Source organism: Ursus arctos, unplaced genomic scaffold (assembly GCF_023065955.2).
Source record: "Ursus arctos isolate Adak ecotype North America unplaced genomic scaffold, UrsArc2.0 scaffold_14, whole genome shotgun sequence".
In the NCBI taxonomy this organism is placed as follows: domain Eukaryota; kingdom Metazoa; phylum Chordata; class Mammalia; order Carnivora; family Ursidae; genus Ursus; species Ursus arctos.
In genome coordinates this window covers 51593674-51619399 of record NW_026622808.1, presented here as the reverse complement: position 1 = coordinate 51619399, position 25726 = coordinate 51593674, and the positions used below count along the sequence as shown (strand labels likewise).

At 41.4% G+C, this 25726-nt stretch overlaps 1 protein-coding gene across 13 annotated transcripts in view; it reads left to right on the top strand.

The window, feature by feature from the left end:
• FOXP1 (forkhead box P1) overlaps positions 1-25726 on the top strand; it is a 571962-nt gene that overhangs the window by 234492 nt on the left and 311744 nt on the right. For 10 of the 13 annotated variants that reach the window (XM_026501232.4, XM_026501233.4, XM_026501229.4 and 7 more), the window contains one exon: positions 20514-20574. The gene's annotated coding sequence lies outside the window, so the exon portion shown is untranslated. Of the gene's footprint in view, positions 1-11340; positions 14303-20513; positions 20575-25726 lie in introns of those variants that run through there. The other 3 variants (XM_048226562.2, XM_048226561.2, XM_026501231.4) reach the window with 3 other exon arrangements.

The following is a 25726-nucleotide window of genomic DNA, read 5'->3' as shown; positions in this document are numbered from 1 at the left end:
TTTGCTCTAGAAAAATAAAACTCCCTATCCTTCAAGATCAGTTCCATTATCAAATCTTTTCTGCTACCAAATTATCATTTATCACAATATGTTAAAATTTACCATGTACTCCACTCTCTTGCCCCTCTAGACCAGAGCTGTTCAGTAAGACTTTGTGCAATGATGAAGACTTTCTACACTTTCGAAAATGGTAGCCTGTATGGAACAAGTTAGCCACATGTGGCTCTTGAGCAGTGGAAATGTGACTAGTGCAGCTGAGGAAGTGTGTTTTTAGTTTTCACTAAATTGTGATTAGAATATCCACCTGTGACTAATGACTGCTGTTGGGGACAGCACAGATCTTGACTGTGAGCTCCTTGAGGGCAGGGGCTAAGTCTTATTCTTTGTTTCATTCCATGTGACCCACAGTAGTATTCACTCCTGTTTGCTCCATGACCAAATGCATGATGGTAGGAGTTGTAGCAAAACTCACGACCTTCTCTGACTCACATACTATTATCCACGTAATAGACAACTGAAGGTTCTCCAGTGAGTGTAACACATAAAATCACGTTTGACTGTCATGCAAGTCTCATTACCCAGTTTCACAGATGAAGAAATGGAGGATCAGAGTAGTTAAATGACTCTGCCTAGTCATGATTATGAAAAATAAATCTGAATGTGTCTTCTAGTTATTTTTAATTGCATTATAAACAGCACATTTCTTCTGATATTTTTAGTTCTGGGTCTCTGAAAATATGAACCCCAGAGAGAATGTTCTGTGGCCTTATTTGTTGTTTAGAGCCCATCTGGTCTTTTCACATTTCACAGGTTGGCTTTTATCCTTCGGTCACTTATGTGTTGCCATTTCTTGAATCTGGGGCCGTTGTTGGCTGCTACCATGTTTCTTGTTTTTATGCCATTACCAAATCTGCCAAAGATTGGACGGTCATGAGTTTGACCAATGACAGTCCTTTCTTGTGTGTGGTTTTGAAGACTGCAAAGTTAGAGTTTCTGGAGTTGGGATGCATGATCATATTATTAAAGCTGAAGTTTAGCAGACCACAGGTCTAGGAAAGGGAATGGCATTAAGGTTCATCTAAGACCTTAATGTAAAATTGTCTTATAACCTGAAAGCTTTTTTTGTGCGGAGTCTAAATTAAAGCGCTGTTAGTGGGGGGAGGGTAATTGCATTTTTGGTGGGTAGTGAATCTCAATTCTTACTTCTAAGAAGTCTATTTGATTAAATCCTTATAGCTTCCTTGCTCATTCTATTTCCTTTTCACTGTATTATCAACAATAAGGTGATTTTACTTTGAGGGAACGTAAGATTTTTTTTTTTGTTGTTCAAATTATATCCCACCCATTCCCATAAATATCAGCTATGATAACCTTTCTTATATCTTTACAGTTGTGAACAAATACTGTACAGATGCAATGTGCTTGACCTAACCTTGCTGAATGGTTTTACTGGGGGCAGGAATGAAGACTGAGGAGAGTTGATTTCATGAAGGAACCAAAGAGCCGTTGTCATTAATTTTATTTACTAGAATTCGACAACTTTATCCATTCAGGAAGATATATTAGTTGTACATCTGAATCTAATATAATATGGTATATCATTTACATCTCATCCAAAAATAAATAAATAAATGAGGAAAGGAGGAGGAAGAAAAGAGATCTATTAAGTGGCTTTAATAGAATGGGCGTACAGGTCACCAGGAGAAACCAGTGGTTAGACAGAGCCGTGTAATAAAATGGAATCATTGCTGTATTCGGGCAAGCATTATGTGCACATGGAACAAATTACAAGGGCATACATCTCGAGAGAGATTCGTTTCTTCTTAGAGAAAGTGGCGTTTATGCCTGAGTTATGTGGGACAGGTGAGAATTGCCTAGGACAGAAGGGGCAGAGGGAGGTGGTAGGCTTGGAGATGAGAGAGTACAGGACGTGCACTAGTGTCTGTTGGTGGTTGAACGGAAGCCGGGACGCAGCAGGAGGTGTGGCCGGAAGGGCAGACAGCAGCCCACATGAAGAAGGACCCTCAGAGTACCTTCGGACATTTTAGCTTGGCTTTCTGGGCCTTAGGAAGCTAAGGACTTTGTGAGTGGGGGTGGGATATGCACCTGGGGAGTAGGCGACATGACGCATCCATGTCAACTTGGGGATGCCTCCCAGTAGCAAAAATACGAAGAGGTGTTGAGAAAAGCTGTCCAGGAATTGAAAAAACTTTGCCACTTGCATTTTTCAAGATGACTTAGTCTTCCCTATAGGTGGGTTTGAGGAGAGCAAGTGCAAAGGCGGGAAGGAGCTTTGAGATGGCAATTAGCAGGGGTCCATGGGAGGCTCTCTTGTGCAGGCTCGTGGGTCTCTGTTGGGATGAAGAAAAGAGAATGGGAGGGATGTGGCTGTTAGACGTGGTGATGGAGGCCTCAGAGCTGCCTCCAGAGTCTTTGGCCTCATTTACTGGATGGAGGGTGGCGATATTTACTGAGGGAAGGACCATGGCAGAAGTAGACGGAGGAAAGGAGGATGCTGCAGAAGTTGGTGGATAATGGAGAGCCAGAGTCACATGGGAGACTCTTCATGTGGGAAGTATTGGAGAAGAGGAGACGGTCAGCCCTGCCAAATGGAGCCAACAGACTAAATCAGAAGAGACTCAACACTGAATGACCTTAGTGACAGGTTTCCGTGCGTCAGCGAGGACGAAAAGAGACGTGGGAGGTGAATAAATGGAGACCAAGAGGGTGGATGGCTCTTTCCAGAAGTTTGTGGAAAGGAAGAGAGAGAAGGAGACCTGGGACTAAGAGAAGAAGTTGCTTATTGTGTTTCATAACAGAGATTTCAAGGCCTCACTAGAACCTTACTCAGAAATTTTAAATTGCACAACTTTAGATAACTCTCTCACTAGCAGTTAGTTAGCAGTGAGTTAGCTTTTTGGAGGTAAGCAGAGCGGGCCCGTGGAAACACAGCAGGCTGGATAGTACGTGACAGAAATTAAGGAGAAGACCCCCATGCCCAAATTACAAGTTTGTCATGGTGGTCGGGAGACTTTGGGTGTCAGGAGTTAGCCCCACGCAGCTGGAAAATCTCTGGGGCCGTCGTGGGTACAAAGCATGTGATGATTATTGGAAGTGTATGTGTTTGACAAAGGTTTCCATCAAAACGTGAGGGCGGAACAAGTTGTGCCAAAGCGGTCAAATGGTTTTCTAGAAAATTCACTTAATGGCAATATCACGGCCCCCGATCCAACCGTAAGAAATACAGTCACGTTGAAAGGTTTCTGCCGCCTTTGTGGATACCATGTAATTCTATCCTTTTTATGAATGTCCTCCTCACCCCTAAATTTGTGTGTGCGTTCCTAATGGAACACATCTCTACATTCAGTAACCATGTTAATTTATGGTGGATTTTGGAATTGTAAGAAGTGAAAAATGGGGAGGTAATACGACTTCTCTTTGTTTTCCTCTAAAGAGGTTTTTACTACTGGGTTCTTGACATCTTCCACCTTAGTTTATCTTTAATTTATCTTTAACTGGAACCATTTTGCCCATTAGCTCTATTCTAATGACCTCTCGAAATGGTCAGATTTACAGGCAACACATGACAGAGAAAATGCAGAAAATCAGCCAGCCTCTCCTGACATTCAACAGCAGCCTACGTCTAAATAGTGGAAAAGTTTATTTGCTTTTTCTGAGGATGTGCTAAGTGATTTTGCAGTTAGAGTGGTATGGCCTTCTAGCACTTAGGCCTGCATTTATTAAATAAATTTGTTCTCTAACTCATGTGTTAAGTGTGTATTATGAAACCTCAAAGCCAATTTCGGTGATTGCAATGTGCAAATATTTTTTAAATTATGTAATTAAATAGGACTTGGCCTGCAAGGTCCACCGAAGTAATTTATTAATTGAAGAGTCTGATTTAATTGTATGTTATTTTCGTTTATTCAGGGAAGTGTCTGCATCTGTTGCCGAGATAGGAGGAGCCTCTTCTGCTCCTGTCACTGGGGGTGCAGAGGTCTCTCCAAGAAATCTTTAGCACCCAATTAAATATTAACCAAGAGGAGGGGATTTGTTCTTTCTCTCCTCAAAACTCTGTTCTGATCATCTGAGTCTGGTGATTTTAAAGGGAAAAGGAAAAAAAAAATCTTGCTGGGGAGAACTATTTGTAACTCACCGTGTTTATCACTGTATTATTTAAAAACAAGTCACTCTTCTCTCCGTAAGCGTGGCCATGTGTAGGTTACGTTAGGTATGTGCATACAAAGAGAAGCCCCTTTAATTCGGTGTTAGCTGCGTCTAGCTATGGCTAAAGCCATGCGTATCTGTTTCCTTAAAATGTCATTTTAAAGGTATTGTGGTTTCAGAGCAGCAGCTGTGACTGAAAAGTATGTAAACTAAGCTGTTCTTGCTCATATCATTTTTATATTCTTATGTCAGACCAGAAGGCTGCTTTAAATTTATTTTTCATTGTGTATTAGTTCTAGAGCCTGTTTTTTTTTTTTCTTTCCTTGGGAACATATGTTCTTTGGGACGTGTGATACTCATGCGCTTAAGAAAATAACAATGGGGCGGGGAGGAAGGTACCAAAACAGTTTCTTATTTGGGTATTGTATCTGGGGAGAAGATGAATTAAAAAAATTAACTCTCGCGAAGTAGAATTTTGGGGCCTAGCATCTGTGTTTTAGGAAATGAAAGAATTCAGCCATACTGTACCAAAGTCACGTGAAAGGCAGTAACTTTTAGAAGCCCAAATTGCTTTCCCAAAAGGAAAATATTTTTTGTTGCTATTAAATATAGTTTATATTGCTACTTCAGAACTTTTTTTTTTCCAGTGGGGCCATTTACTTAAATTCTTAGTTAATATTTCTATATAGAAACGTCTTTGTCTCCAGAGCTCGCCTTTGCGAATTCCCATTTAATATGCGGTAGTGGATAAGTATTTATTCATACCATGTGGTACCCCACACCTGATCAAGTGACTGCATGGCGTCATGTCAGCCAGCAAAATGTTTGAGTGACTTTTGAGTAATGGTGGCATGGAAGGTACAGAGGGTTGAAGGAAACAATAATGGGAAATTTTTTTCCTTTCCTATATATTTCAGCATGCATACTGCCTCAACTCTGCTGTGGAAATTTGGAATGTTGGATAGAGAAATATTCCTTTTCCTAAAGAGTTGTAAAAGCAGAGTAGAAAGTATGAGCTATTAGAAATTTCCATGGTAAATATAATTTGATTACATGTGTTGGTAATTTCCCTCAAGCTCAGGATTTCACCCGGAGTGTTGTTTCACAGTGATATATTTCTTTCCAGCTTTTGAAAACCAATTTAGCCCAAGAATTTGCCTAAGATCCCACTGATTTGCCTCATGACTCCAGGCCTACATCCAGGTGCCCCAAGTGAGGGAAGTCACGTGGTAGAAAAGGTGCGTCTCTCCTGGGTCCGCTGTTCAGCTTGTCCCAGCCCTTCCGTCTGGTGTTGGACCCCAGGTTTGGCTTCCTCCAGGCATAGGCTGGCCCTGGTAGTCCTTGCATCATAGCCTTGGAAAAGGTCTCAGAACATCTGGCGGAATGGTCCAAGTAGTCATCAGATAGAGCGGGGGTACTGGCCTTTTGGGAGGGACAGTAGGCGTAGCATTGGAACAGGGCACTATGGAATCCCTGCTGTCCCTGGAAGAGCCTGGGAAGCGTGGTCATGGCCAAGGGCTTGGGGGTAAAGGCTCTTTTCCAGCCCATACACCGGTATTTCGGTATTTTGACAGCACGTGGAGGCGACGACGGTATCGCGGGTGAGCACCATCCCTGAGTGCTGCTCCTTTCCCAGCAAGGAGACTGAGGTCTGGAGAAGCCGAGGGGCTTTCCAAATTCCTGGTGTGCTGCTAGTGGATCCAGGGGTAGAAGCACACTCTCTTGCCTTCTAGTGACCTGTCCTTTCCACTTCACTTCGCTCCGTCTTAACTGGGGTGTAGAAATAATCTTCTTTTTCACTTATTTCAAACCGGAGTTGATGGAAAGAAATTTTCTTAGGGATAAAAGCAAGGAAAAAACAAGATGTTGGAGGCCTGAAGTGGATGACTTCATAGAAGAAATCTAGCTTGTTTGGATACGGGCTTCAGATACAATGCGCTGGCACAATTTATGGGACATTGGTGACTCCTTCCACTCTCTTCCGTGTCTCTTTGCTGGTCCCAGGACCCTGCTCCAAAATGTCCTTTTGACATACATGATGGATGTTTCCAGAGGCCACATTCTTTTGCCGCTGCTTTTCCATGTTTGTGGGGAGTCGGAGGCTCCCATTCTTGCTCCGTCTATACCACCTGTGTGGCCTCAGTCACACACTGAGTCTGCTCCCCAGGAGGATGGCGCTTGACCAGACCCCCTCATTAGGTGCCTTTCAGCTCTGAAATGTGTTCATTCTTCTCTCTCACCTGAGATTTTTCCTCATTGAAGCCTCCATCTTTCCACTTCGAAGTCTGGGTCACACAGTGCAAGAGAAAACTGATTTTTGGTCACAAAGACATACAGATGTCTCACTGAATGTCCATTTCGGGGTGACCCTCTTGTCTTTTGTCATTGGTAAAACTTGGTTAAGGCATTTCTGATAAAATAAATCTACTTCCTGTTCTGCTTGGAATGGTGAGGTTCTCTCCTCCACCCCCTCATTGTCACTGATAAATCTGTGTAGTATGACCGGGTGGTGTTTCTGTAGCCTTTCCCCCACCCCACTGAAGAAGCTCATGAAAGATTGTATGGTGTGGAAAGTGCCTTACCAATTAAATAAAAGCCTGGTTCATATAAAGAGACTTGTTTCTATATGGAAAATATGAGCCTTTTTTTTTTTTTTTTTACATGGACCAGGTGTGGATTAGTTCACTGAACCTTTCACCCAGCCATATTCCCGCTTGTAATTCTTCTGAGGCATAGTTCAGCCAAGTCAAAGAAACATGTTATTAAAGGTGAGCTGAAAGGCATTTAAAAAATAAACAAACTGTTTAAGATCCTAAATCAGTAACAGAATCTATAGGCACAGGCTTGAAAAGTACAAGAAAATGTGTTTCAATACCTTTCGCTTCCAGGCCGGATTCTCCTCCTGCCTTCTTTGAACATGCCCCCCCCCCCCCAATTCTTTTTGGTCATTGGTGGGACAAGCAGGTGACTCTGAGCTTGGATTGTTGCTCTTTAATGACTTACCCTCTATTGAGATAGGTGACACTCCACTCTTACCTCTCTGATTCTCCACCCAGAATGGAAGGGCAACATCAGTACTTCGGTTTTATTTTAGCACTGTGTTTTTAAGAAGTTTAAAATCTGATACACATTCTCTCCTTTTTTCTACCTTTGAGCATGGCAGATCACCAGATCCTATTAACAGCTTGTAGAGATGGCAGAAATGAGGCGTAGGAAGTTTGAGATTTACGTGCGTTGTCTTATCCCCGCTTGTGATAACAGTGGCTATCATTTCTATGGCGCTCGCTGTGTGCCAGTCACTTGTGTAAGCACTTTTCCCATTAATGCATTTCTTCCTCAAAAGCGCATTATGCACTATAATTAAGCCTGTTTTATGGATGAGGACACTGAGGGACAGAGAACTTCAGTAACTTGCCTGAAATCACGAGGCCACTAAACAGCAGAGCTGAGTTTTGAACTCAGGTGCTCGCGTCTGTGCTCGTAAGGACGGAACTATCCCAGATTGAACTAGACTGTGCGGTACGATTTCACATAGTACTTAGTATTAATTGAGGCAGCTCAAGGAAGCATTAAGAAATAAAGATATTCATGGTCAGCCCTGGTGCTCTCCCCCCAACCCCTGACGTTTTTCCCTCATTCAAAAAAAATTTTTTTTTTCTGTTTTCTTTTGGTGGTTTTTACATTCTGGCCTGTTCCCAGGGAAGGACTAGGCATCAAGTGTTTGCATCCTGTTGTCCCGCTTCTCCCTTGATTATCTTAAACTTTCATTGTGATGGTGGAGTTCTGGAAAGCCGTTCTCCCATTTTTAAAGTAATTGGAGAAAATAGGAACAAAGGAGGAGAGGAATTTTCAGGGGTGGGTCTTCCTGGCCCACCCTTTATGAGGCACTCAGCTCCTTCCGAGGGGAGCTGGAAACCCCAGTTCTCCGTAGTGGACACAATGCGCCTCTCAGAACCTTAAACACTTAGCTGATCGGAATTACCCCCACCCCCACCCCTGCTGCTTTACACGACAGAAAAGGGAGCGAGTTCAGGCAACAGCTTCATCTAGTGCACTTCTGAGTAGCTTTGCTTCGTTGAAGACCATATGCTGAACTTGTCAAAGTCATCTGCCCGTTTCAGCCATTCTTGTTTTAGGAACGTTAACTTGCTGTATTGGGGAAGCAGCATCTTATGTGAACAGCCATGCCAGGCTTCTGCCAAATGTCCCTGGTCCTCTGTCAAGTTCTGGGGGCATTCAGTGGAGCTTTATTGTCCTCAGGATCAAAGACCCCCTAGCATCAGGATTATTCACATAGCATCCTAAAAGTACGAGAAACCTTTCTTGCTAAGGAGCCAGGAGGGCAGGTCCCACCTGGTTTGAGATTACGTTGGCGCTGGCGAGTGTGTTTCTAGTGGGACCTGGAGAGGCGGTGAGGTGTGGAAAAGCCCAGAGATGGGTCAGAGTTGAGTGGAAAAAAGGGAACTAGGATCTGCCAATGTCAGAGAATTCAGGAAGAGAGGCATGGGAAAGGAAATGGGATGAAAAGGTGCCAGGAAAAGTTGCCTCATTATCTGGCATTTTTCTGGTGGCCAAAAGTGAAGTTTCTACTTTCGAGTCACTTGCAAGCATTGTGGGCACAGAGCTGCCAAGTTTTGCAGTTTAAGGCCCAATAAAGCGGGGATATGGGCATTACTGGGAGACTGTTATTTTCAGGGAAGGATTTTTGGGAGGTTTTCCCACCTGACTGTGTGAGTGGGTTCGTTCTTGTGTGTCTTTCTCCATGGGTCAACACGCCCACAATGGAGCCCACGACGTTTAACTACGGAGCCACTGGGGGGGCGGGGTCTTTTCTGTATATACCCAGGTGTAAGCCGTGGTGCCTATAACAACAGGAATAGAGGAGCTAGAATGAGATACAGGGATGTTTTTATTCGACTTCTATGCTGATTAGTGTGATTCATTCCATATGCATTTATTGAACCACGATAGGCAGCTACTGTTCGGTACTGGCATACAGCGTGCCAGACAGGTGAAGTGCTTGCCTTCATGGAGTTTATATTCTGATCATTTACCCCACACCGAAGTGCACACAGTCCAGATTAACATGACTGGTTTTATCTGCTGCCTAAACGTTCCCAGAAAAACCAAATGAAATCTGTTTAGCTGCAGATTGGAGCCGCCAAGAGCCAGATGTGGCCATGGGAAGACTCTCCGAGAGCTTGTCATCTGGCTCCAGCTGCACTAACCTAGGTCTGGTAGGCAGCCACGAGTTGTGTCTGCCGACTGGTGGCCACACACTAGCGCAGGCTTAAACAATTAGCGGAATCCCTTGCCCGGTGGCGAGATCCGCTGTGTGTGTCCTGAGATTACCACTGCTGCCCAGACCAGGAGCCTCTGTGGTCTGGGGCAGAAACACCCAGAAGGGAATCGAAAATCAGCTCCTTGAGAAACTAGGCACGGCTTTCTTATCCTGGAGCATAGAGAGGGATGCAGGGGAGGTACAAAACCCATGTCAGCAAGAAAACAGAAGTAAACCAGACGTGGCCCCCCACCAAGAGGGCTTGCCTGATACGGACCACCTGCCCCTAACATGCCCATGCAGAAAAGCCAAGAGTTGGCCTACAAAAACCTCTCACTCCCAGTTACTATTTTTTGATTGTTGCCCTTTGTGAGACCGATGTATGATGACCTGTGTTGATTTTTCCCAGAGATTTCCATTAAAAGTCTTAATTCCCACCTTTGAAAGCAGCAGAATACCTACAGATGTGCCATAACTTTTCAAATATCTGCCTTCCCAATAAGTACAGAAATAAATAAAATGCTTCAGGCTACCTACATGTGATAGATTTCTATCTGTCTGTCTATCTATCTATCTACCTACCTACCTACCTACCTACCTACCAACGTTTCTGGTTTAATGTACTAGGCCAGTTCTGCCCTTCGCTGGGAAAATAATGATTTCGGTTATCCACTGTCCAGCAAGCTCCTGACAACACAGTAGTTGCTCAGTTAATGTTTGTAGAATGAGCCAAATGAGGAAGATCTATAGTCAGCATGCTGACTTTCAAGGCTGGTGCTAAAAAAAATGAGTGAAGTTCTTTCAAATAATAAGGAGGGGAAACAACCCACAATTTAGAGCAAAAAGAACCAAAAAAGTAAATGTTTAATTGGAATAATTGCAGAATTCATCTTTCAGATGTCCACATGTAGTGTCTGATTAGAACAGAAAACACAAGAGGGTAGAGATCGACGTTTTCAAGGGGATTCTCTTGAGGCTAAGCGTATCTGTACCTGTGGGGACATGTTTATCGCAGTGAGGTTCAACAACCCAGTTGAAGTGGGGGAGAATTTTAAGATACTAGTTTATGTGTAAAAATCAACTTTTGCCTCCTCAGTGCATTGTGTAAATTTGCTGTGCAGGAAGCATAAGTGAAGCCATTTGGTTTTGTGGCATTGGTGTGGGCTGGCTCAGGGGGTGGGGGATAAAGTTGAGGCATTGATACAGTATGAGGAGAGCCAGATGGTTGTATTACACATCTTTTGTGTTCTTGTTTGCTTCTTAAAGCAGTTGCAGAATTTTGCCCTTGGCGATATTTTCTTCGTGCTTGTATGTTCTGCTATGAATTTACTTTTTTGTCAGAGCACTTTGAAAGAAAAGCCTTGCTCTTAAAAAAAATTTTTTTTTAACTTACGTTATAAACTTGTGAAGTCAACAGTGTGTTCATAAAAATATTTTTTAAATGGTAAGTATGTTAGTAAACAGTGGGAGGAGCAGCTTTTCTTTTTTCTTTAGCTCACTGATTTCAATGACATGTCAATTCAGAGAACAATTTTTGCAGAATTATAAATGTAGAATTAACGATGAATGGATGGATGGAGGCAGAATAGATACGTTGTTTTTCCAATAGTGATGAGTCTTATCTGATTAGAAATTTTAACTTTTTCTATTACTTACGGCAGCTTCTCAGGCTGCGGTTTACCTATTGTGTTTTCTAGCAAGTCTGACTTTAAGTGAAGTGAAAATGCTTTGGGATAGGTCTGTGGCTTTAGCCTGGGTGTTGGGTTGGCATTCAGTACAACTGTTTATCATACCACCATTGAAATTTATATTTATTTCCTACTAAAAGCAAATTATATTTTGCGATCACCAGTGGCAAGGGATAGTTAAGATGTTCTAACTGCATGTAAGAGAGGATATTTTATCACTGAATGCTTTTAATAAGGAATTGCTTTGGAGCTTTTTTTTTCCCCCCGTTGTGATAGACTGGTTCAGAATAATTTAATGCCCTTTTCGCAGTCCCAGTTTATCTCTTTTTTTCTTCGCTCAAACGAGAGAAGAGCACAAGCGTAAGCTCTTTGGACGCCGGTTTATTCTCTGTTGTGCACAGATTTCCAGACCTGAAGTCCCTGATGAGAAAACAGGAAACGTACAGTCCTAACCTTATTGAAATCTCTGCCCGCTTTAGTCACAAGTCTGAAGCAACTCCTTCCAATAATGAAGCCATTGTATGCATCATATCTGATCAGTTCTCGAAATGTTTTAGTAAGTCTATCTTACAACATTATAAGAAGATAATCAGCAGCCTTAGAAGGTCCCCATCTGGACTGTAGAGTTCTTTTACTGAAAGATGTTTTGCCTTTTTGAGATAGCTCTCGCGTTTCATCATCTGTTCCGCTGAGATGAAGTGCATATGAAAAGTCAGTGACTCTGAATCCATCTGTTGTTATTATTTTCCACTGATAATTGGCTTGAACAATGAAATGTCTGTGTCTGCAGCCTTTGAAACTGTACACCCTGTTTATTTTCTGGAGGTCTCGCTGCAACTCCCCCCGCCCCCACTTTTTCCTCCTTCGTTCTCTCTCAAGCTTCCAGCCAGTGGCGCTGGCGTGAGGATGACATCTTTGACTCTGTGTATCAGTATGTGTCACTCAGCATCTAAAGCTTGCATACGGATTTTTGTCACAATCCCTGTGTCTGTGCTGTTTGCGGCAGGATCCAGCCCTCTTGCCACCAGAAGCTTAGCTGGGCCACAATGCATGGATCCCTTACCTGGCTTCATCGTCTTTATTTCACTTTCCTCATTAAAATATTAATTTCGAGTACAGTATCTAATACCTATGGAATTAGATACCACCTCTAATTGTATAATATATTCGGTTGCAGTCAGGTTTGCACGATACAGAGCATTAATATTGGATTCCACTAACAGCACTTCCATTAGCTTGCTCAACCAGTATGAGATATAGATGAGCTAGGAAGCATAACTACCCGCCCGAACTGCCAAAACAGTCATTAGAAGCTCCATTGGGATGGACAGAGGCTTTTTCACAGTGATATACTGATTAAATTTTGTTCTATGGTTTATTTGCATCAAGGTTAGATCACTATCGCTTGTGGAAGGAGGTTATCTAACACCTTATTTGGAAGGTCATTTCAAGACAAAATAGTGAATAGAATAGGCATCTTTAGTGTCTTTGGGAACCCCTCTTAGGGAGAACCTGTATTTTATTCTTTGGGAGGGGGGTTTGGGAATCTTCAATTTTTTTTTTCTCTTTTCTCCAAGTTACGCTGTAATATATGTTTGAGATGGGGTTTTTCTGCTTGTTAGTAATTTTTTTAAAACTTCTCAGTTATATTCATTTGCTTTTGCAGTAGAATGATCTAGCCAGAGAGCAGTGTTGTGTTAATAAAACAGAACTTGCTTTTGAAATAGAAAGCTGCCTTATTTCCCTTGGCCAGCATAATTGCACTACATTCTCTGAGGCTGTGAAGGATCTGTGACCTCCCCTTTTTGGTCCAAGTAATAATGTAGACACATCCTATGGAACAGCAGGGCTGGACTTGCCCCCATTGTACTAGGTGGCATTAGAAGGAAGTAGATGAACATAATCATATTTGTGTTTCAATCGAAATCATTTAATACTGCAAAAGTTATTAAAAAATAATTAAGTTACTAAGACCAACATGTAGCTGGAGCATATAGTAAGAGGTTAGAGGTGAGCGCGTTGACCCCCTGGGCTGAGGAAAGTGGTAGTGAATTCCTTGTGCCTGCATGTTTTTCCTTTTGCTTAAATTCCTCGGTTCTAAGGACAAATTATGTTGAGGTATGGCATATTTTCTGCCGAAATGGAGAAATTTGTTGACTGTAATTATGTTATTTAATTGAAATTATAAGTGGTTGAGGCGACTCAGTTAAAAGCATCCTTTCTAATATATGGGTAATGTTTTTAAATGAGTGGCCATGGATTGATGACATTTGAAAGGCAGGCATTTGGGATGTATTTTTGGAAGACTCAAATTATGTTCCTTAAATCATTAGTGAACTAAAGAGTGTAAAGTGGCATGGGTTTTTTTGTTTGTTTGTTTATCTTCCTAAATTAAGTATGTGTCAGTGTTACACGCGTGACTATATAAACACATGTATATGCGTGCACATGTATGTGTATGGATGCGTGTGTATACTTTGTGTAAATTTTTGTACATATATAAGATAGACCTTTCATAGGTGCCGGTCACAAGGACTGGTTTATAATGTGGCAAAGCACAAAAAAGGTATATTGTGGCTGAAAAATGTGATTGTTTATAACTCGCGTTGTATAACTGTTAGAGATTTGAAAGCAAGCTAAGGTAAAACTCCAGTGATGTGTCTTATGCCAACTTTTGTTTGGAGTAGCTGGAGATAAAACAATAGCACTATATTCTCTCCCCCATTATTCCCCCCCCCCCCACTCCAGGAGTGAGTTCTTAATTACTAATGAATGCAATTCATTTTAATTGTTATTATAGCAACATAACATTTAACTGTCTCCTGTTTAGTCCTCGTGCCCTGAACAGGCGGTGTCTCCTGTCAGAGAGAGGACAGGTAGAAGGCACAGCAGGCGTCTGATTGAGCCAGTTATTCATTTGCTGAGTGTTTGTGTTTATGCAAAGGGGCCTCTTCCTGCATATTTAATCTAGAGTAAGGCAGTGGCTTTTGTTGTGTTTAGCCCACATACCTTCAGTCCTTCCTCACACTGCCGCCAGCTTGGGAGCCCTGAGAGCCCCGCAGGCTTCCCAGCGCCTCTAGTTTCTCCCTTACAAACTCTCAACTTTCTTCCGTTGTGTGAAAATTGCCTCTCCAGCCCCAAAGCTTTCCTTCCTCACCATGAGCGGGTAAGTGTGTGCGAAGCCAAGGCTGATACTTTGTTTCATTTTACAAATGTTGAGAGGCTACTTTCCTGCTCTTCTGGGCGCCTTCTGCCAGCGTCCTGGGTCCTAGTTCCTGGGCCGTTGTCAGTTGCCGGCTGCCTTGAAATAGACGAGTACAGGTGCCTCTTAGGAACCGGGTCTGAATTTTGGACTGGCAGAGAGAGCCTCTTGGAACCGGGGCCGGGGGGGGGGCGGGTGTGGAGAGGGGAGAGAAAGAGAGAGAGAGAGAGTAACAGCTTTATTATTCTTTGTCCTAACAAATCCTGTTTTGTAACTATCCTGGAGATAATGCTGCCATTGTTTGCTAAAAGCCTTCAAACAGTGTGTAAGACCGAACTGTAAGAAAGCAGTGAAACTCTGCTGCTGTATTGTCTATACCCGGGCCAGGGTCCTCCCCGAAGGTCTGTGCCGGAATAGGAAGGGTTTTCTTTAGTGGAAATCGAATCGTCTCTTCATTGATATTAATAGCACACTAGAGAGGTTGGCCATGATGCTCAGAGAGGCGGTCGGGAGGGAAGGAAATCTGATCTTGTGGGGGGGGGGGGATGACAGCCTCTTGGCCCCATGGTGGAGGAGACATCCATCCAGGCTCAGCCTGCATAATGGCATCCTGGCTTAACTGTTTGCTCTAGGAATTTTAATCTTGAGCTGTTTGTTTTACTATCTGGGGTCTTGCTATTTTTTGTTCCCGTACTGTCTTTAGAAAGCACCATATTCAGGGTCTAATCCAGTCTTTTAAAAAAGTGGATTAAAAAAAAAAGACTCAGAGAAATTGATGTACTGTGACTTAGATCATTCTGGGCTATGATGGTAGAATTCGGCTTTCTTTTAGACTGTTATAATTTCAAAAATGAATTACCACAACGAAGAAGGACGAGCCACCCAAGGAAGATATGTCCTATGTAAAGATATTTCAGGGACTAGGAATTGTGTCCAGGGTCTAAAAGAAGGAGTTTGCATTACCAGTTAACTGTTGCCTCTGCTTGAGTAACTCTTTTCAACAGAAGAGTGTGCTGTTCCCCCGCAGGTTGGAAACTGAGAATTTAAATAAAATTTCATCAACCTTATTAAAATATGTAGGGAGTTGGGTCTTCTTGGGTACAAATCAGTCTAGAGACTTTGAAGCATTTATTAACAGTGAGGCTGCTGTAGGTTTTTAATAATAAAATTACAAATACCCTATCTAATTGTAAGTATATGACTTTTATGCTCGGTTTTTAAGGGGAAAAATACTTTTTTTTTATGAGGAAAAGTAACTCCGTCAGAGCACCTTCTGTGATTAGCGCTATTGTATTCTTAAATTTTGATTGATAGAGATAATAGTTTTCACTTAAAAATACAGACAGGTACTTTAACTTTCCATGACAATAGCTATTTGCATTTCTTTTATCTTTTTGTTTAACATTTGTGGGGGTTGGGATGGATTTGATTATTAACTCTTATTGCACACTAAAGGTAAATCTAAAACAAAGGCTTTGTTAGAGCTTCAAAGAGAAAACAGCAAATATTGTTTTTAGGTTTCAACATTTTAAAGGCTGTTAAAGGATACCTATAAAATATTTTCACATGACCATGACCAGGGTTTTACTTTTCTGTAAGGTAAGCGAGAGGAGTTTCTCCAAAAGAGATGGACCAGTGTGGAGCTGCTGGGGGGGCGGGGGTGGGGGCTGCCAGCCTGGCGCAGTTTCCCCAGGGCAGGCCTCGCCTGGGGTTGCCTGCACCATGTGGCTTACCTTCTAGTATTTTCGGTTTTTCTTAGGAGAATGGACCCCAAAGTTAGGTTCCACGCTTTGGTGAGAGTCCCAGAGGATGAGGAGAAAGGAAGTTAAAATGTTCCTCGCAGCCACAGGAGGGGACATTAGGGAATGATGGTGGATTTCTTTGGTAGACAGAAGTAACAGAAATGTAGTGATTGTAAAGCAGCGAGCCTGGCTGGTGTCCCAAAGGCCTGAACTGTACAGCTGTTCCTTTTCCTTTCCGTTTCCCTTCGTTCTTTTCCTTTTCCCCCCTCTTTAGCGCTGCCAGTTTGTTTCCCTCTTATTTCTTTTCTCTCTTCCTTCCTGCCCTCTTTGCTTTTTCGTTCTGTAAGCCTGGCTCAATATTGAAGTTATTAGAGCAGAGAAAAAACTCTCTGCGGTTGATTTCTGAGTGGATTTTCTTGTGTCGAGTGCAGAAAATGAAGTGACCCTTGTACTATCATTTTTCAGCTAGGCAAATTTGTGTTGATATGCTCCTGTTTTCCTAAGAAATCTTTGAAAAACAAGACGTGAAAATCCACATGAGTTAGGAGTCTCTAGTTAAAGAGACAGCCGTCTCTTGGAAATTGGCCCATTTAGACCTTCTGTTTTCTTAGATGAAGTACATGTCCTTCGATTGCAATATTTGGGGTATGAGAACCTTGAACTCTGTTCCTGGGCTTTCAGAGAAGGTATTCTCTAGCTAGAGACAAATGACTAAATCGCCACCTTCCTTGCAGGCCAGGAGCTGGTCGTGAGTGACGTCCTTGCATTCCCAGTGACACTGGTGCATGGTAGCCTCCCGGCCTCGTTTGGTGTACTGAAGGTTAAGGTGAAAGACGTTGGTCGTCTTTCCCAGTCCCTTTTGTATGATCCTATAAAATGAAACATCATGCAGGAATCCTGATGCAAATCGTTTCCTTCAGCTGCCATGGAAGAAAGGGGGGACATACTCTTAGTGGGAAAAGTAGTGTGTATTGTTCATTTTCAGTCTTGTGAAATGAAGTCAAACCCCCATGTTTACCTGCAACTTGGTTCTTTTTTTTTTTTTTTAAGATTTAATTTATTTATTTGACAGAGAGAGAGACAGCCAGTGAGAGAGGGAACACAAGCAGGGGGAGTGGGAGAGGAAGAAGCAGGCTCCCAGCAGAGAAGGGAGCCCAATACGGGGCTCGATCCCAGGACCCTGGGATCAGACTCTGAGCCAAAGGCAGACACTTAACGACTGAGCCACCCAGGCGCCCCTACCTGCAACTTGGTTCTGACTACACCATCCCCATTGGCATTATGGATTATTTATCGCATAGATGAAATTGGGGGCAAAATACACCCCTACGAAGTGTGACATTGAAGCACTGTGGTGACCTAGAGGTCGGCAGACAGTGGGAAATTCTTAAGGCTGGGGGTTAGGAAGGGGTAGAGGAAGAGGGGAGTACCTTAAGTTTTCTAATGAATGGGTTGCCTGCTGAAGATTGGTGTCTTACTCAAGGTCTTAAAGTCAATGCATCGATTCAGGTGGACAACACTCTCGCAAACAGTAGTGAGGGGCCACATCAGGAACAATTCTGGTGTCCACGGGATCTGAACTGTACAGAGAATGACACAAAGGAAAATAAGTCATTTCTCTTTACCGTATTCCTGGCTCACTTTTAAAACCTAAAACCAATAGGAAACTTCAGAAAGAGGAAAAAAAAAGACAATGCAATTCAGATGGTAACAGCATTTTAGAAGAAGACGAGTGGGCTGGAGGGGAATATTTTTCTTTCTATATTAAAAAAAAAACTTAAAAGCTTTACATAACCATTTAATTTTAGTTTTGATGCTTGTGCGGTGAGTAAGCATTCAGGTAATTAGTTGATATATTTGATAAGTAAAAGTGATTGTTTAAAAAAATAGCGAGCCGCTTTGGAAACGGAAGTTTTACATTTTGGAAAAAAAAAATGAAATGCAGCTTGTTTTGCTAGTTGTTGATTTCTGATTCTTCCAGGCTCGTCATGATGCAGACTCAGGCCCCAGTACTACTCCCTAATTTTCTTGTCTGTTATATTGACACATTTCATTTAATTTAGCATGATGGCAAACAGCTGTTGAACTATTAATCTTTTCTCTGCAAAGCTAGAAAAATATCTTTTAGATTACTTGGCTAATGTATACTAAAAACTAAAATCAACAGAAAGAAATTAATGAGTGGTCAAATGTGCATATGCATTAAAATTTATGGAACTTCACAATGGAGGAACATATGATTTGTATCCCACGGCCAGTTTTGGGTTTTTGTGGGGTTTTTTGTATTTTTGTATAAGTAAAAATTAAATGTAGCCAATTTTGTATTGCTTTAGTAATTATAAGTTGGAGGGTCAGTTATATAATTTTGTTTCCCTAGGGGAAAATTATCCTTGTAAAATCTCTGAGGGTAAATCGGCTTATATTTTTGTTCTGTTCACTTAAACTATACGATGTAGACAGGTGCATAGAGAAATAGGCCCCGTTCTTCCCTGAAATTCTTCTATAGGTTTGAATACAGGGCTCAAGATAACTTTATTCAAAGTAGGCATTTTCAGCAGGTTTTTTTTTTTTAATGAAATTTTAATAAGGTCCAGTTTTTTGCAGGCCTATATGATAGCAATCTCATCTGCATTGCAAAGTCTAATACTATAGATCTGACGGCCAAACATGCAAAAATAAACACAACTCCATAGATGAACATTAGTTTAGAGCACACACGTTGGAGGATCTCTCAGGTAAAAAGGAGGGAGAATGGCCGTTCTTGCCTTGAATTCAATAGCATCTGCCAGAGTTCACTTCCTTTCCATTTAAGATTGCATGTGTGGTGAGTGGAGATTTCTCGTGTATAAGATTATTGCTGTGCCTTGTATCTAAGGAGCTCCTCTTACTTGGGAGGAGCGGAGCTGCTTTGCAGATTTTGCCATTACCCTGAGGACCCCAACATCATTGCTCCCTGTTTTCTTAGCACCCTTTGCCCCGTGACAGAGTTCTCACCAGTAGAGAAACCAATCCTGAGGACACACATGAGCAGTGTGTCTCAAAATTTTCATTTCATTTTCAATTTGAATTGTTTTGTGTAAAAACAAAAAGGTTTGGGGCAGGTTGCAAAATAGTAATTTTAAGTCCCAGAGCTAGGGTTTTCCCCCACCCAAATGGTGAACATTTATGGTGAAAACCTCCAATTTCCTCTTACAGTAAACATGAAAATTATGATTTCACTCAGAGCCTGCATTTTTCCCCAATCTTTATGGCAAGAATCTGCATATACTTGCTTGTGGAAATGTCATAAATTGGCCTCCGATCAATTCCTGAAAGATAGTACTCACCAAAGTGCCACTTTCAAATTTTAGCCCTTGTGAAATAAGATTTAACTCTTCTCAATAATGTTTGCCTTTCCACATTCAGGGCTGACAGCAGAGGGATAAGCAGGGATATATTCTGTATAAAATTAAAACCACTTCATTACATATTGTTCTGAAGAGTGAGCAAAAGGATATTAACATTTTAGTAAAATGATGGTACGATCTTAGCATCTTACCAAAAATTACATGAGCATTTGGTCAGCTGATGTGGAATGAATCCTGTACCCTGTCGGTAACTTGATCTAAATTAATAAACAAATGTTTTTCTTTTCACTTGTGCCATATGTTGATCCCAGTTACATGGGCAGAAAGAGGCAGCTTGTAATGTTTCTTAGAGGATTACACACTGTTTTGCATAAGAGAGTGTGCAGATGCAGGAGTAGATGTGGGATAAAACATGTTCCAGGCTTTCTTTGTGTTTTAGGGAGCTCAGTTTCAATTGTTTATTTCATCTGACACAAACCATTTTTATTTAACTTGGTAGATCTGGTAGATAAATGCGAAGTGGAAAACATAGTGTGAACAGCTTTCACCAACCGATTAACCCCTTACCCCTCCCCAAACTTGAAGATCGTGGCGCTTGTATTCATTTTGAAAGGTCCCAGGGTGGCATAAAGCATCTCATCTATAAGAACTCGCTCTCGTCTTCCTAAGGGGGGGGGGGGGGAGAAAAAAACAAGCCTGTGCTTTAATGAAATCAGAGATGTTGTGAATGTGAACCAAACAGACACGTTCAGGGAGCAGTCCGGTTTGCAAAAACAAAGGCCTATGAGTCCCATATTATTGCACCAGAAAATAAATTGATAGATGACAAGATGAGAAAAAGTTCGTATGCAGAATTCGCAGTGTTTCACCTTTACTTTTTCCACCCACATTGTTTTTGTTGTCTGGAGGAGCTCACAGGCCCGTGCGCCAGATCAGTGGTCTTGCGCCTAGTCCTTATTAACTGTGAAAGTCATTTGCCATGCAACGTAACGGAGTCCTTTTGTTGTTCTTGCATCTATCCCAGGCAGATAGGTGGTTGCTGCTGTCTCTTGACATTCAGATTTTGACGTTCTCTTTTGTTTTCAGGGTAAGAAGTGACCTTTTGAGGTGACTATACCTGAAGATTGCTTTCCAGAAGCCAAAAAAGGTAAATGCAAATATGAATAGTGGAATTCTATCTTGGCCCATATCTCCCTCCTTCTAGGTATATCTTAATTCAACTCTTTTCCGATCTATGTAGCTACCAAATATATGTGTTTGCATTTGTGTGGAAGAGTCCTTATGTAGTAGAATCTTTGGGGAGAACTTTCAAGAAAAGACTGCTTGTAAGAAATGGTCTGCAGAGTGACCCTTCCCCCCCTAAAGGTTATCAAACTTTCTCCTTTTTATTGAAGCTGAACTTTTTTTTTTTTTTTTTGGTTATTGACTTGGTGGGCTTAAAGTTAGAAAGCCATATTCACATCACAAGAGTGGTGATTCATAAAAACGAACTTGCTGCAAATGTGAGTAGCGCATGTCAGTGTTCTGTGCCCAAGTGGTGTCATCCGATTGATGTTCATCTGGCGGCTTTATAATCACCTTCTTTCAGAAATTAATAGTCAAGCACCATAGCAACACAGCACATTGATGTGACTGCTGAGCGGCGTGGGGCATATCCCTGTGATGTCAGCGCTAGGCTGCCTTGTTCTCTTGACCTTGCTTGAAAATCAAATGAGTATTTGATTTTAAAATTAGAAGTTTTCAGAGAGACTAATGTAGCTTGATGAATTAAAGCTAAATTAAATTTTCTCAAACTCACTTTTGGGGAGGGGGAACAAAAAAGCACTCTGTTTAAACTGGTTGCAGATACTCCATATTTTCTTGACTTCCAAAGCTCGCTCTCGGGTGGGGCCGTGGTCATCTGACCCAAGTTAACCTTGCAGGTCATTTTCACGGCTGAGGTTTCTCAAGTGGCATCTTCATTTTGTTTTTGAATTTTGGCCAATAACAGCTCCGTTTGCTTTAGTAGATTTGTGTCTGTTGTAAAACAGGTTCCTTGCTGACCTGGTTCCACCGAGTCTCCACTCAGGTATTACTAAGTTGAGTTTATGAATTTGTAAGACAGAGACTTCCTACTCTTTAGTTGAACATGTTTGGGGTTTTTTTGAACCTTTATAACGCAAAGATTCTTTGATCACTGTTGTTTTTAATCTTAGCATTTGGGGACTCTAGAATGCCTCTGAAAGGTATGGATTTGTTTTTAGAGTTGCATTCTGGCACATTGGATTGGAGGCAAAAAAATCCAATTTGCTGCATTTCACCATCGTTGTTGTTTACATGAAACCTTTGCGGGAAGCACTTGCTTGCCCGCCACGGGGGACAGGTTCACTTATCCACTACAGCACGGAAAGGGTGGATCCCAACTACTATTTGGGGTGATCAAGTCAAAACACTTCCCTTTGCTAAGACTCAGTTGCCCGGTCTTAAAAAGGAAGGCTTAGTTAATTTCAGGAATCTGCAAACTTTTTCTGTAAAGGGCCACACAGGAAATATTTTCTGTTTTGTGGGCCATTCCTCCTCTGCCACAGCGACTCAGCTCGACTGTACGTTGTGTCTCCTGGTCTCCATGAGTCCTGCGAGATCTCAGTCCAAGACGTTCCTTATGCAAAGCTGTGCCAGGTGTTTAACTCATCTCGCGCCGTTAGCTAGCAAAGATTTCCAGCAGAGCTCAAAACTGTGATTAAACAAAGCTGAAAGCGTGGTTGAAAAGATGAAATATTCACCTTGAGAGTTGTGTTACCCCGACAGCTTCAAATAGGGGCGTCCTGAGTAGTTTTCATTATTTTCTTTGGAGTCACCTGTAAGCATGAATTATTTTTCTTCTGACTTGATGTCTTTATAATGCCTACGCTAACACCCATGACCTGAAAATGGGCACGCTTGAATGTGTGCGATGTGATTTGTTTCCAATTCTGTGATAACGGTCAAAGTTTAAAATATCGTGAGACAGGGGCAAGTTCGGGGGGGGAAAAAAAACCAAGAAGGAAAGAAAAGGTTCCAGGAAATTTTCATTAGTGTTGACTAAGAGAGGCAGTCCATGGGGAGAGAAAAAATTCTTTCTTTATAATTAATGTCAAGGACATGGTGTATTAAAGGATACGATATACTGCAAATGAGGAACTCCTTGTCAAATTTCAGGAACAGTGAAACATTTTGTCCTTCTGATGGCTCCTGTCATGACACAAAGGAAGCTGAGCAATAAATTCATATAATTTTTGTTTTAAACTTGACTGCTAGGAAGCTTGGAGTAAGAGTTTTCAATCTCTGTATAGTTTCTTTCCCACTCCAACTTTTTGTGATTGAGATCTTTTTATATAAACTTCATTTTTCCTACCCCCAATTAACATTGGGTTATTTATTTTTATCCTTCTACAATCTCAATTCCATTTTGTTTAACCCTCATTTCAAATTTTATTTTACTTTTTTTAGAAATTAGTGAAGGTATAGAGACTTAAATAACAAATCACATGTAATTTTTTTTAACCTTTTAACAAGCTCAAAGAGCCTTCAAAAACGAATCCTTATTTATTTTGAGCTCATATATAAATGAAAAAAAGTTTTGTTGAAAAGGTTAAAAAAAAAAGTCTGTAAAATGGCTGGAATGGTTACTGTTTCTTTCTGAGGGATAATCCTTAAACAGAGAAGAGCGTGGGGTGCCTGGGTGGCTCAGTCAGTTAAGTGTCCCACTCTTGATTTCAGCTCAGGTCATTATCTCAGGGTTGTGGGATCGAGGCCCGTGATGGGCTCAGCAGTGAGTGTGGAGTCTGCTTAGGATTATCTTTCTCTCCCTCTGCCCCTCCCTGCACCTCTTGCGTGTGCATGCACGGGCACACTGTCTCTCAAAAGCAAACAAAAACCACAAAACCCCGAGAAGATCATGCTATCCAGTGATGATGGAGAAACCAGCACCATCTCTACGCCATCAAAAACAGGTAGATTTCAGATGACGGGTGCTTCTTAGTAAATGTCATACCGCATTTGAAACTTGGGAATCATAAGTAGCATAGATGCAAGTAAATATGTCTACATTGGCACTATGGGCAAAACTGCTTATGTGCATAAAGGGGCCAGGCACATTCAGAAAAACAGATGAAGCCATTTTTCAGATTTAGATTCAAAGGTCTGAAGAGTCATAAATAACAGTCATGTAACAGTTTTTTTCCAAGTAGATCTGAACACGTTACAAAATGGGTTTGGTGCCAGCATTCTTGAGAGATAGGCAGCAATGATTATAATCCCCACTCTACAGACTGGGAAGGTGGTCCCAGAAGTGATCAGTAACTTACCCACGGTTACCCAGAATGTCAAGACTGGACCTAAAAAGACGTCTTGTTCGGGTCACAGTTATATTGATGTCATTTTATCATGGCTGCCTTAGTTTGTGATTCACTAAAGGTTTAGACATCATTTCCCCTCTGCTTTCCCCCGACGTTGGCATTGCACCTACATGCATTTTTGCTTGAGATTCAAATTCAATTTGTAAAACTCATATTCTTGTATCAGTTCTGAGTGGCATTGGGAGTGGATGATAATCATCAAGCGCATATAGATGACAATTAAATGGTTATTTTAAAACATTTTAGGCATCTTCAAGCTTCACATCTTATGTGCTGTTGATTTCTTTTTTTTTAATTTCTTTTTATGGTCAACTTATTTGTGAGAAAGTCAAGAGACAATATAAAAGACAGCGTAATCATTGCAATATTCTCCTACCCCCGATTTGAGCTCTTTTTTGTTGGATCCAGGAGTATAAAGCATCCTTATAGACTCTACTCATTGTGTCTTTCATATCGCAGATTGTATCTTGGTTATAAATAAAGGTAAAATGGCTATTCAGCTATTTAAAATATATCCACTGGTTCTTTTGAAAGTGTATATTTATTTGGTTTAAATATTTAATGCCAATAACATTCAAAGTTAAATCCATTTCAAAATGACTGCTTTGTAGCATTCCACATTTGAATTGTGTGACATAATTTATCAAGTTGTTGTGTAGACATTAACAGTGTCTTCATTGAGCCATCAGATGACCACGCTAGCTGAATCACTAGTCTGTTCAGTTAAGCATTGGAGTCCTTCTCTCTCCCTTTCTCCCCGCACACCCATGCCTGGGCTTAACGATCAGGGTAAAGATTAGGCTGGTATTATAGCATAGAGACCCCAACATATAATGTCTTAGATAATGGAAGTTTAGTTTTCTCTTATGTAACAGTCTAACCAGTCTAGCTTACCTGGCAGGTTCTTTCTCTTTTGCTCTCCTACCTTGGGACTTTGTCATTATTTACATGGTTGAAGCATAGTGGAGAAATCCAAGGCAAGCAGTTTTCTTTGATGCAAATGAGTTAAAAATTGCACATATCCCATCCATTGACCTTTATTTGGTAGGATTATGGTAGCCTGGTTGCAAGAATCTGCAGTGGCTGCTGGGAAATGTGTCTACCAGGATGGCCAGGAGCATGGGCGAATTGAAGAACAGGCTTAAGGGGACAATTTGAACACAGCAACTTGATTGGTTGAATTGCCCCAATCCGGTGATTTCGTTTGTTCATTCATTCATTCATTCATACAAAAGTACATACTGCATACATACATAAATTCCTACTGCAGGTATTTACTGATGATTGTGTGCTAGTTGTTAAGATCGTAGCACTACATAAGAAGGACATGGTCTCTGTCCTCATAGAGTTTATATTAGAGAGGGGAAGACCCACATTATGAACGAGGTTGATGACCAGTATCAGGAAGGGCAAATACTGGTTGCTGGGAGAAAGTGATGTATAATGGGTACACCAAGGTATCAGGGATTTATGTATTTTAGCCTTCTATGGAAGCTGTGTTAGCTTAACTTGATTTTATTGTATTTTTCATGACAATGCTGTTATGAACATTATCAGGCATATTAATTTTGTTAATAGCTTTATTGAGATATAATTCACATCACAATACAGTTCACCCACCTAAAGTGTACCATTCAATGGCTTTGAGTATGTTCCCAGAGTTTGCAACCAGCATCACAGTCTGGTTTCAGAACATTTTCAGCACCCCAGAAAGAGACCCCATAACCATTAGTAGTCATTCCCCTCAACTGAGCACTTGACAACAACTAATCTACTTTCTGTCTGCATAGATTGACCTATTTGGGACATTTCCCATAACTGGAATCCTACAATATGTGGTCTTTGGTGAGTGACTTCCTTCACTTAGCATGATGTTTTCAGGGTTCATCCCAAGCACTTAAATCTGTAACTACCAAAAAATAA